The sequence below is a fragment of the Rattus norvegicus genome, chromosome 17 (assembly GCF_021556685.1).
Source record: "Rattus norvegicus strain SHRSP/BbbUtx chromosome 17, alternate assembly SHRSP_T2T, whole genome shotgun sequence".
NCBI lineage: Eukaryota > Metazoa > Chordata > Mammalia > Rodentia > Muridae > Rattus > Rattus norvegicus.
In genome coordinates, this window is record NC_141550.1 from 90,530,742 (window position 1) to 90,542,101 (window position 11,360).

At 44.3% G+C, this 11,360-nt stretch overlaps 1 long non-coding RNA gene across 4 annotated transcripts; it reads left to right on the plus strand.

Annotated features, from left to right (window-relative positions):
* The first annotated feature begins 358 nt into the window (after nucleotides 1-358).
* Nucleotides 359-10,687, plus strand: LOC134482761 (uncharacterized). 4 transcript variants are annotated; one of them, XR_015641930.1, is made up of 6 exons: nucleotides 359-513; nucleotides 1,539-1,631; nucleotides 3,886-3,989; nucleotides 5,350-5,561; nucleotides 6,664-6,794; nucleotides 9,054-10,049. It is a non-coding gene; the product is annotated as an uncharacterized LOC134482761 (long non-coding RNA). The 4 variants fall into 4 exon arrangements; XR_015641932.1 differs by lacking the exon at nucleotides 359-513 and having other exon boundaries at nucleotides 861-1,631; nucleotides 6,660-6,794; nucleotides 9,054-10,687; XR_015641929.1 differs by lacking the exon at nucleotides 359-513 and having other exon boundaries at nucleotides 861-1,631; nucleotides 9,054-10,065.
* Nucleotides 10,688-11,360: the final 673 nt, after the last annotated feature.

Consider the following 11,360-nt stretch of genomic DNA (forward strand, 5'->3'; position numbering starts at 1 on the left):
AGACATAGTCCTGCAAAGGCTGTAGGATTGATTCCACCTTCTCATCTCCACTGTTCAGTGACTGTAGGCAGGTGGTAAACACTGAGGTGCTTGAGTCTCTGGAGTAAGAGCAGAGCACCACAGACATTTTCACCTCTGGCACCTTAAGAGGCACATTTATTCCTCCCTCAAGAAGTAGCTATCTCAAATTCCATGTCTAAAGTCAGTTTGTTTAATACAGTTTTGCTTTTCTTTATCATCTAAGTCACATGGGAGGAGAACTACTCTTTACAAGAGTGAGCTGAAGCTGGGCGTGGTGGTGCACGATTTCTTAGTACCAACACTTGGGAGGCAGAGGCGGGGGGCGGGGGCGGGGGCGGGGGCAGGGGCAGGGGGATCTCTGTGCGTTTGTAGCCAGCCTGCTCTACAGAGTGAGTTCCAGGGCAGTCGGGTATAGAGAGAAACCCCATCCTAAGCAAGCAAAAAAGAGGAGCTCAAGGTGATGAGAATCCAAAGGCCATGTGAAGACATGAGGTAATAACCATCTAGATGCTAAGAGAACAAATGAAGCAGGCAGACACATTGTCTTCTCTCTACTTCTTGACTTCCAAAATCTTGACTTGCTTTTGGTTGTTAGCTATCTTTAATTTGTGAATCTGGAGGCTGGAGAGATGGCTCAGCTGTCAAGTGCCCTGGCTACTCTTCCAAAGGATCCAGGTTTGATTACCAGCACCCACATGGCAGCTCACAACCATCTGCACCTCCAGGTCTAGGGGATACAGTGCTCTCTTCTGGCTAATGCAGGTACCGGGCGTGTGCGCCGTGTGCAGACATACATACAGGCAAAACACACATAAAAATTTTAAATAAATGTTCGAGGGGACATGGTGACATTCATGGGATCCAAATCTCAAAATTTAAGTGAAAGTTAAATAGGCAAATAGGGGCTGGAAGGAACTTGACATAGAGTATGGTAGGCAGTGTTCAGTTTTTCTGAAACAAAAGGAACCTGGAGATGAAGCTAGGAAGTCAGGCAAGTTCTACAGGTTTAAACATTTCTGAGAGTTCTGTGATATGACTGAATGAGTTTAAGCTGAATAGCATAGTCCTCTTTTAAAAGATTATTTTAGGACTGCGAGTGTTTTGCTCAGATCCTTGGAGGCCGGAAGAGAGCACCAGATTCCTTAGGACTAACAGACTGGAGTTATGGATAGTTGTGAACCACCATGTGGCTGCTGGGAATCAACTTGGGCCCTCTGCAAGAACAAGTGCTCTTAGTCACCGAGCCATCTCCAAATCATATATCAGAGATCACGTTGGGAACTGGGTGGAGGTAGAGGAATTAAAATTTGCAGGTTGAAAGCCATTAGAAGCCTAGAGCCTGGACCAAAGCACACATCTTTCTTCTCTGTTCTGATGGTTTGCATATGCTTGACCCAGGGAGTGGCACTATTAGAAGGGGTGGCCTTGTTGGAGGAAGTGTGTCACTGTGGGGTGGGCTTGGAGACCCTCCTCCTAGCTGCCTGAGGATGCTCAAGTCTGTTCCTGGCTTCCTTCAGGTGAAGATGTAGAACTCAGCTCCTCCTGCACCATGCTTGCCTGGATGCCATCATCTTCCTGCCTTGATGATAATGGACTGAACCTCTGAACCTGTAAGCCAGCCCCAATTAAATGTTGTCTTTTCTAAAACTCATACTGATCATGGTGTCTGTTCACAGCAAAAAGACCCTAACTAAGACATCTGCCTTTCTCCTCTCTACATATGCTATTCCTCCAGGACCTCTTCACCTGGCTTCTTTACAGGGGAATCACTTTCCTATAGTTGCCATATTCTAAAAGCAGAAGTAGAACTATAAGGCCTCACAACCATAACATATCCCTGAGAGACACAGAACATCACTTCCACTGCTTTGAATGCTTAAAGCCGGTGGCGAGTCCAGTAGATTCAAGTTGTAAAGAAATAAGTTATATTTCCTTATGACTGGAGTAGCAAAGTTACACAGTAAAAGAATTTGGACTTGGAGTCACCCATTGGGGCCATATTATACACTCTATCAGTTATAATAAATGAAATGGTCATTTCAAGAGGCAATCACAGTTGGAAGACAGTTTCTTGTTCATGATTTGAGAATTCTATCACTAATAATTAATAAACAATGCTGAATGCTGCCCTCATGGTGTTTGATCATCTGACTTATCTTTTTTAAACAAAACTTTATTTCTCCTTGGTGAAAACATGCTGGGCTTATGTTCAGAAAATACATGAGTTCATGCCATCTAATAACCTCTCTTTAAAATTTCACCAGATGGGCTCTATTTGGCAAAGCCTTTGCTATACAAGATGAACACTTGAGTTTATTTCCAGAACCTGTGTTCAAAATGCCAGACACGGTAGTGCATGCTTATAAGCTCAGTACTGGGTGCAGAGACAGATGAATCCCAGGGTCTGAGGGGGCGGCGCTGGACTGCCAGTCTAGTCCACTGGATGAACTTCTGATCAGTAATAGGCCCTACCCTACCCTACAAATTAAGGCAGACTACACCGAAGGAAAGAAACCTGAGGCTGACCTACCCTTCACACATTTGTACCCACCCCCCACACATAGACACATACACACAGACAAATGAACAAGATTGTACAAATCTGTCAATAAATATGAGCATGATTTGAAATAGCTCTTAGATAAACATCAGTATTTAATCCCTCCTCTACTGTTTAAATCTGCTTAGATCATTTTGATCATTTATTCATGGCAAATTTGTTGAAGTAGAATTCTTAAAGGGTGTGGACATTTAAACTATGCATGCTATCTTTCAGGATGGACAATGAGATGGTCTTCTCCTCCCAAGGCTTTGATGAGGAATTGTGCTCATCCCGGCCTCTGTTCCCTTGTGTGGAACATGGCTTTTTTCCTCTCTGATTTTTTTCCTTTTCTCTTTGTTGCTTCTTTTCAACACTTACATTGTGTATCTGACTATGGCTTTCTTTGAGTGTAATTAATGCCAACCACATGAGCATGGGTGTGTAGCCATCTGATGGGATGTGTGCTACCTATCATAGGTCACACTCTGGAAGGAAAAGGACTCTTCTTCCAAGAGACTTCACAGCCTCAGACCATCCATGCTGGAAAGTTGGCTGGCCCCATCGTTTGCAGACAGCCACAGCAGCACAAGAGTTTCAGGGCAGCAGTCTGTCCTACTCAGAAGACACCATTTCCCATCAGTCCTTCCTACCCATAGAATCTTACAAGTCTGGCCTCTTACTGTCTTTCTGCTTCCTCCTCTTGGATGTTTCCTGAGCCTCGTGAGGCAGGGTATGACACAGGTGTCCCATTTATGGCTGGGCAACCCACAGTCGCTTATTCTCTGTGCTTTGACAAATTGTTAATCCCTGCAATTGCCTGCCATCCACTGGGGGGGGGGGGGCTTTCTAATGAGCCGTGAGGAGAGCAGTACTAATCTATTTGTCTCAGCATAGATATTAAGAGCAATTGATGCTATGCCCACTCATAAGATAATAACAGTCGTTTCTCCCTTGGGCCTATGACCTTCCCAGTCACAGCATCTACTGTTTTATCCCAGAAGCTCACTTTTCCTTCACCCAATGTCTCCTTCCTGGTTTCCCAGCTTTAAGCTTATTGTAAGTCAGACAAACCCAAAGGTACAAAGTTGGATGCACATATGAGAAAGAACGGTTGCCCTTTGCCTTTCTAGGCCGGTCATTCCTCTCAGCTCCGCCCATGGGCTGGAGTTATTCATCTTGCTTGTACTCTGGGATTTTTTCAAAATTACTGAAATGTAGTAAAAAAAAATTTTTTTTGAGACAGGATCTTATTATGTCACCTTAGCTAGCCTAAGGTTACAGGCTGGCCTCGAAGTCACACTGTCTCTCACCCCTCCTTGCAGGCATCACCACCGTCCCTGGCTCTGTGGTCAATTCTGAAAACACCATTATCTGTGGATGTTTTGTGTCACTGTGCGGCTTGCTCTGTCCTGGAGTTTTAACTGGGGTAAGATTTCTGTTCTCTGCTGCTTTCTTGGAAGTAAAAGGGAGAAGTTCATGTCGACATGCTTTTTTAAGAAGTATTTTAAAGATGGTGAGATGGCTCTAAGGTAAAGGTGCTTGCGCCAAGTCTGTTGACCCAAGTTGGATTGCCAGGACTCGCTTGGCAGAAGTGTGGGAATGAACTCCCGCAAGCTATTCCGTGACTGCCACACGTGTGTGAGCGTGAGAGGTCACACAGAAAAGCACAAATGAATGAGTAAACGTAGTAAAGATTGTTTGAAACATTTAGTGCTTAAAACGATACAAATCATTTTGAAGGAAAAAGAATCTTTAAGGAACCAGCCCAGTTCAAATAGTTTGTAAAATATAGCACATTACCATAAACGTACAGGTATATTGATGGGTAGTTTTGCCCAAACACCCCAAGGATTCCGCTGAAAGGTTGCTGTACTCAAAATTTAATTCAAAATTTAATTTAAGATGTTACCATCTTTAGAAACCTAAGATATTAATAGAAGCTGTTGCATTTGGGTAAAAAAAAAAAAAAAACCTGACAATTGGCAAACTGCAAGCTAATCTGAGTTTTAAGCCAAGACAATAGACTCTTGCTGAGTTTTTCAACAAATGAAAACGAGGTATTTGTTTGTTTGTTTTAAAAACCTCAAGGTAGTTGTCTCTGGGACTGTTGGCAGTTTAAGAACCATCTGTGCAAATCCTTGTACTTTAGGAAACGTGACTCCCAGTTTTCCCTTTTACACATTTGACCTGATGTGAACACAGACGCTGAAGGTTCATTCACAGATGCCAATTACTTTTGTTTCCAGCTCTTTTTAGGAGAAGGGTATTGTTGTCTGTCAGCAGCCGGATTAGATCCCAGGTGACTACTAGGTGATGCTGGACTCTCATTCTGTCTGGCCATTCATATTTAATTAATCAGAGGAACCATGGGTGGAGAGAACATGCGTAATAAAATTGACAAACCCTTGTACCCTATTTTGATCGAAGACTTCCCTGTCAAACCTTTGACCGAGGTAACAAGCCGAGTGGTTGGCATCAAGGCTTTTTAACACTGTCCTTTCAAAGAAGTGTTGGCAATCAGTGAGACATCTCTCCCTACCCCCTCCCTCTCCCCATTCCTCTGCCATTAGAAAAGGCACCGTCAAGGAGAAGAATGCAAAGGTAATAAGTCCCTTCATTTAGAGACAGACTTACCTTTTCTAGTACTTTTTGGTTATAAAAGAGAAGAAAGATCTTGAACTTCAGATTTGAATTTTGGTTTTTTCTTTTCTTGAACACTTTCTAGCCATCTTTTAAAAAGTTCTCTTGGGGGGATTTAATTATGTATATTAGTGTTTTGCTCATAGATATGTCTGTATACTGCGTGCCACATGCATGCCTGTGGAAATCAGAAAGTTGGTACTGGATCCCTGGAACTGAAGTACAGACAGTTGTAAGCCACCATGCTGGGAATTGACCCTGAGCCTTCTGCAAGAGCAATAAGTACTCTTAACTGCTGAGCCATCTCTCCAGCCCCAGTTTCTATTGATCTGAAAGACTACTTTTCTTTCCTTGCATGGTACATTTTCATTTGTTTGTTTGGTGTTTTTATTGTTGTTGTTGGGGGTTGGTTTGATTTGGGTGCCTGAAAAGTAGCAATTGGAAGCAGACATTTAGGACGGTCTCTGCAGCTCCCTAGTCAGCATACACAGCACAAAGCAGAACAGACACAGTGGGGTTGGTTAGGCCTTATTTAATTGCTTCATATCCCACAGAATACTCTCCTGGCCACAATATTTGCTACAGTTTCTGCCTTTTATCTCTGGATTGCCTTACATATAATTTCTGAAGCATTCTTCAAGGTCAAGACCTAGCACCCCTTGCACCCCACCCAACACCACAACAAAAATTGGATAATATTGTTGGCACAAATAGCATCTCCACAGTTTCCCTGCAACTCTTCTGTGGGAACAATTAGAGAAGTCCCACAGCTACATCTGGCTCTCCCAGGAAACCACAGGTCACAGAGGTGGCAGTAAAGTCAAGCAACATTAGCAAGAGAAGGAGGGAAGGAGGTGAGAGAGGATCTGAGAACTTTTAATTGGAAAGTGGAAAGATAAGCACAGAGGTAAAAATGGCTGAGGTTTTAAAGGCAGCCAGAGAAGGACTGCTGGAGACCTCTCCATCCTGCCGGCAGATGCCACATCATGCCAAGACCCACACATTTACCAACATGAAAAGGGCACAGAAGCTTATCAAAATGAAAGGGAGAAAGCCCCGAGTCTGAACATCCCAGGAGAAATGACAGACACAACAAGGCCAGTGGGCCTAGGTCCACGTGAGGAAGAACAAACACAGATACAGAGAAGCTCAAACCCTAGCCAGGTCTTGACACCAAGTAGACAATGGCTGATGAGAAGCAGAGCCCAGCACAGGCTGTGGCCCAAACCAACAGCCAAACCAGATTGGGTTTAATTTGTGAGCCAAGGTCTCACAGAGCTGTTCTCAGCCCTTAGGACACTTCAAGTGGGTGATCAGGCGGAGCTTTCATGGCAGGCTAGGAATCAGGGAACCCAATGGCTCTTCCCAATCCATTCTGAGATGTTGATCTTTAGTGGTAAAGCAATTTTTATATTGTTTGCCCCAGTGGCTTTTTGTTGTTGTTCTGTTTTACAAGACAGGATCTTACCATCCTGGAACTCACTATACAGACCAAGCTGATCTTGATCTCAGAGATTCATCTACCTCTACTTTCCTAGTGCTGGGATTAAAGGTGTACTCCACATGCAGCTCAACACCCTCATGATTTCGAGTAATGATCAAACTACGTTTCTTTCTTTTGGTTTTCGTTTGTTTGTCTATGTCTATGCACATATCTGCATGTTTGTAATGCACACATTCATTTGAGGGCCCAAGGAGACCAGAAGAGGGCTCCTAATTCCCAACATCTGTGAGCCACCCAACACAGGGAGTGGTGACCAAACTATTTCTCCGCAAATCTTTATTGTAACTTGACTAGATTTAGAATCCCTCAGGGGATTGGTGGGTCAAAGCTCTTGCATGCGTGTGGAAGAGAGAGAGAGAGAGAGAGAGAGAGAGAGAGAGAGAGAGAGAGAGAGAGAGAGAGAGAGAGAGCAACTCACCGAAGTATACGAGTCGCCAACCCATGGATAGGGAGCAGTAGAATGGAAAGAGAAAAGCAGAGAGCCAGCATCCCTTTCTCTCTGCTTCCTGAAATGCTCTTCCCCACTTCCCCACTGTAGACTGACACCTCTGTAACCATGAGCCAAAATAAGTAAATCCTCATTCAACTTCATTTTCCTTAGGTATTTGGTCTCAGCGATGAGAAAAGTAATGAACACCCTGAGGGTAAACTATGAAATGTTTGTATGTCTCATCTATAAAATGGGGATAATAAATCCAAAAGGTTGTTGGGAAGATTATTGTAAACCATTAGAAGACTGCCTTGCACATAAAGTCCATGCACGATAGTGAGCTATGTGTTCCCTGGGAGATTCCTGGAGGTAGCTATCAGTCACCAGCAAGGAACTCAGAATTGTTCAGTGCTGGGGAAAACTTGAGAAACAAAGTCCCCACAGTTACAGGAGGTAATAACAGAACTGGATTTGGAAATCTTGGTAAGGGCCCAGAGCTCAAAATCCAATGATTAGAATGAATGGGAAAGATAAAAAATCAAGTGAAACAAGATATCAGAGGAAAACAATTCTATTGGCTAAGGTGTGGAAACAGAGTAAGGAGTATCTTGGAGAGACCAGCAAGGGAAACCATGTCACCAGAAGCATCATGTGACAGCAATGACAGGAGCCATCAGAGATGGGCTGTGCAGAGGAGACAGTGAACCCCAGGATCAGATACATGGAGTTGTGGAGAATGCCTCAAAATGACATAATGGCATCAAAAATAACAAAGGGGTCTCTATAAAACCCAACCCTTGATATCTGGATACAGTGATAACGTGTGTGTGACTGCAGAGCTGCCCCAACAGTAAGGGTTTCCTGAGCCAAAGCCCAAGAGGAGCCCTAAAGAGACACACTCACTGTATCATAGTTGTCCTTCAAGGTGTTCTAATTTTGGAAGGCAAGCAGAGATGTGTCAGGTTCACAAAATGGTGTAAGAAAATGAAAGGAAACAGGGCTCTGAGGGACAGAGTGTCTGCCAAATACCCTGCTTCCAGTTGGAGCCTCAAAGTAGGTTGAACTAACTACAACCCTCAGTACTTTCACAGAAATTTCAAAGTCAGTTTTAGATATTTTATTTAGAAAGCTAGTTGTTTTAGTTACAGTTTTACTGCTGTGAGCAGACACCATGACCAAGGCAAGTCTTATAAAAGACAACATTTAATTGGTCCTGGCTTACAAGTCCAGAGGTTCAGTCCAGTATCATCAAGGTAGGAACATGGCAGCATCCAGGCAGGCATGGTGCAGGAGGAGCTGAGAGTTCTGCATCTTTCATCTGAAAGCTGACTGACTTCCAGACAGCTATGAGTAGGGTCTTAAAGCCCACGCCCACAGAGGCACACCTACTCCAACAAGGCTACACTTCCAAATAGTGCCATTCCCTGAGCCAGGCATATACAAACCATCATATTTGTGTGTGTGGGGGGGGGGGCAGGGGCATAGGAGGAGCACAAAACAGTTTATTTGGCTTACACCTTCACAGTACAGTTCATCATCAAAGTCAGGACAGGAGCTTTAGCAGGGTAGGGACCTGGAGGCAGGAGCTGATGCAGAGCCATAGTGGGGTGCTGCTTCCTGGCTTGTTCCTCGTGGCTTGCCCAGCTTGCTTTCTTATAGAACTCAGGACCACCTCCTCAGGAGTGGCACTACTCACAATGTGCTGGGTCCTCCTTCACCAATCACTAACTAATTTATGTCAACTTGATATAAAGCTAGTTACTTTTTTAAATCTGTAAATAGAATTAATTTGAGGAAAATTGATCTCTTTGTAAATAATTGCCTTTCCCAATAATACGGGGTAGCCTGCTTACTCAGATAATTCTAGAAGGCAGTTTTACAGTGTTATGATTTCTCCCTTGGCATTGTGTCTACAGGCTTTCTGTTACTTTTACGGAACATCTGAGGTAATCAACTTCAACAAGAAGAAGGGTCTATTTTGGCTCCTGGTTTTGGAGTGTCCATACTATGATCTAATCCCATCTCTCGTTTTACACCACGGCGAGAGTGCAGTAGGAGACACTGCTCACCTCCTGGCCGAAAGCAAAGCCCCAGGAACAGCCCTGCAGCCCCCTCTGAGAGCAAGGCCCCAAGGACCAGAACGTGACTATTCTCCCCATTAAAGCTACTGCTGCTGTCCAGCAGCACCGAGGGCTCAGGATGAAGCCTTTGGCACTGGGGCATGGGGGTGGGGTGGAGAGTGGGTTGGAGGATGGGTAGGTTGGGAGTAGGGGGTGGAGGAGTGGGAAGTGTGAGGGTGTGAGGCTGCACCGGGGAAAAAGCCTCTCACACAGAGACCACACAGAGGTTCTGAGGTTGTATGTCAGGCTAATCTCCAGATGTTTCGCAGTTCCCACTGCCGTTGAAAGCGGTTGCTTGGATATAAGTAGTTATGCGATTGTAAGGGGCATAGACAAGAGCATAGCTGCATAACATGGTATCCAGAATCACTGTGGAACTTTCATGTCCACATGCCGTGAGCTGCAGAATAGGACAAGCTGGCAAAGACGCTTCAACTCTCCTGTTTTTACTGTCTTCCCAAGTAAGACAGGAAATGCAATAGGTATTTAATGTAGAACAGAACTGGTTCAAAATTTTCCAACCCCCAGATGATAGAAATGTACCCCATGTTTATAAAAGGTTAAAATGCATTTTATAAAAGAGGGGTTTCATTAAAGTTAACACAAGGGTCATCTTCGCACTGGCCAATTGTGGCAAAAAAAATCTAATTCGGTCCACATTTCTTACTATTTGCTGATAGCATCGCCTTCCTCATGTCTAATACGAACAGACTGGGATGTTTTATTTATGCAATGAACTTACAATCTTCTACACTAACGATGCTGAAAATAAACAGATGTGTAAAACTGAGCATAGTGCTAAGTCCTGAACAAAGGGGTTCATTGGTGTTCTGATTTCTGAAGTATATGTCCTCTCTTGTTTCCATACTTGAGATCCCACAGAACTGTGCTGTGTCCTCTCATGAATTCTAGGGACAGAAACCACCAAGCTTCTGAAGTACACAAGGCTGAACCTCGAGTCTCAGACAGTTGGAGGAAAATTCAGTTTCCCTCGCTCATTACGAGCTTATGTCTTTCTCTTGATCTTTGAAGCTACTCAACACCCGCTGTTTGTAGAGAGAATATCTTGTGTATTGTATGGATATGTCGCCGGCCAATTAAAAAGCCCATGGCCTATGGAAGGAGGGAAATAGAAGGTGGGATATCTGGGAGGAGAAAGGATTCAGGGATAGAGCCAGGCAGGAGATTGGCCGGGAAGACATGATGAGATGGCCACACCGTACCTAAGCACATGTAAGCAGCCATGTGCAGAATGTAGATTAGAATAGATAAATGGGTTAATTAAGTTATGATTCGAGTTAGAGTAGAGCCCAGCTATAGGGCCAAGGTCTTATTTCTGGGAGCATAGGACTGGGAGGAAGAACTGGACCAAACATCTCCAACGTTACAATATTCACATGACATAAATAAACAGTCATATATGCATCAGCAACACGCATAACTCATATATTATAAAATGATTACTTTTAAAATTACATTGAATTACAAAATTCTAATGTAAGCCTCCAAAGAATAGAAGCAAAAACTCGTTTGCCATTCATTTGAAAGCAGTGTTCCTTAGAATCCTTGGGCGGGATGTGCAGAGACATAGACTGGAGAGCCGTCTTACTGCATGACTTCCTGGTGGATGAGAAATGACCACGGCTTGATCAGAAAGAAAGAAAACAAAAGTAAACTCAAGACCTGGGAGGTGATCCACTTCATTTGGGCCCAACAATAATTTTCTTCCTCTTTTCTTCTTTTAAAGTTTTTTGGATGCCATTTGGAGGGGGTAGGGCAGAGCGCACCCAAGATGATGCCTGCCCAGGGCCACTAGGAGACACCCAGAGGCCCCGGGCGTCACTAAGATGAGCATGTAAGTGGAGGACAGACGGAAGAGAGAGAGAAGCAGGGCGGTTTGTGCACTATGAAGAGAGGCAGACTGGAGACTCAGGCGTGGCAAGGGACAGCTGGATGTGAGTGGTCTGGGCTGCCACCTGAGGCCACGGTGGGGTTTTCATTGGTGCTGCCACCACCCAGGGCCATGTCTGGGTCTGTGGCCCTGCAGCAGTGGGTTTGTGGGGATGTCTGTGACCAATGTTACCACTAAGGTAAGGCCACGTT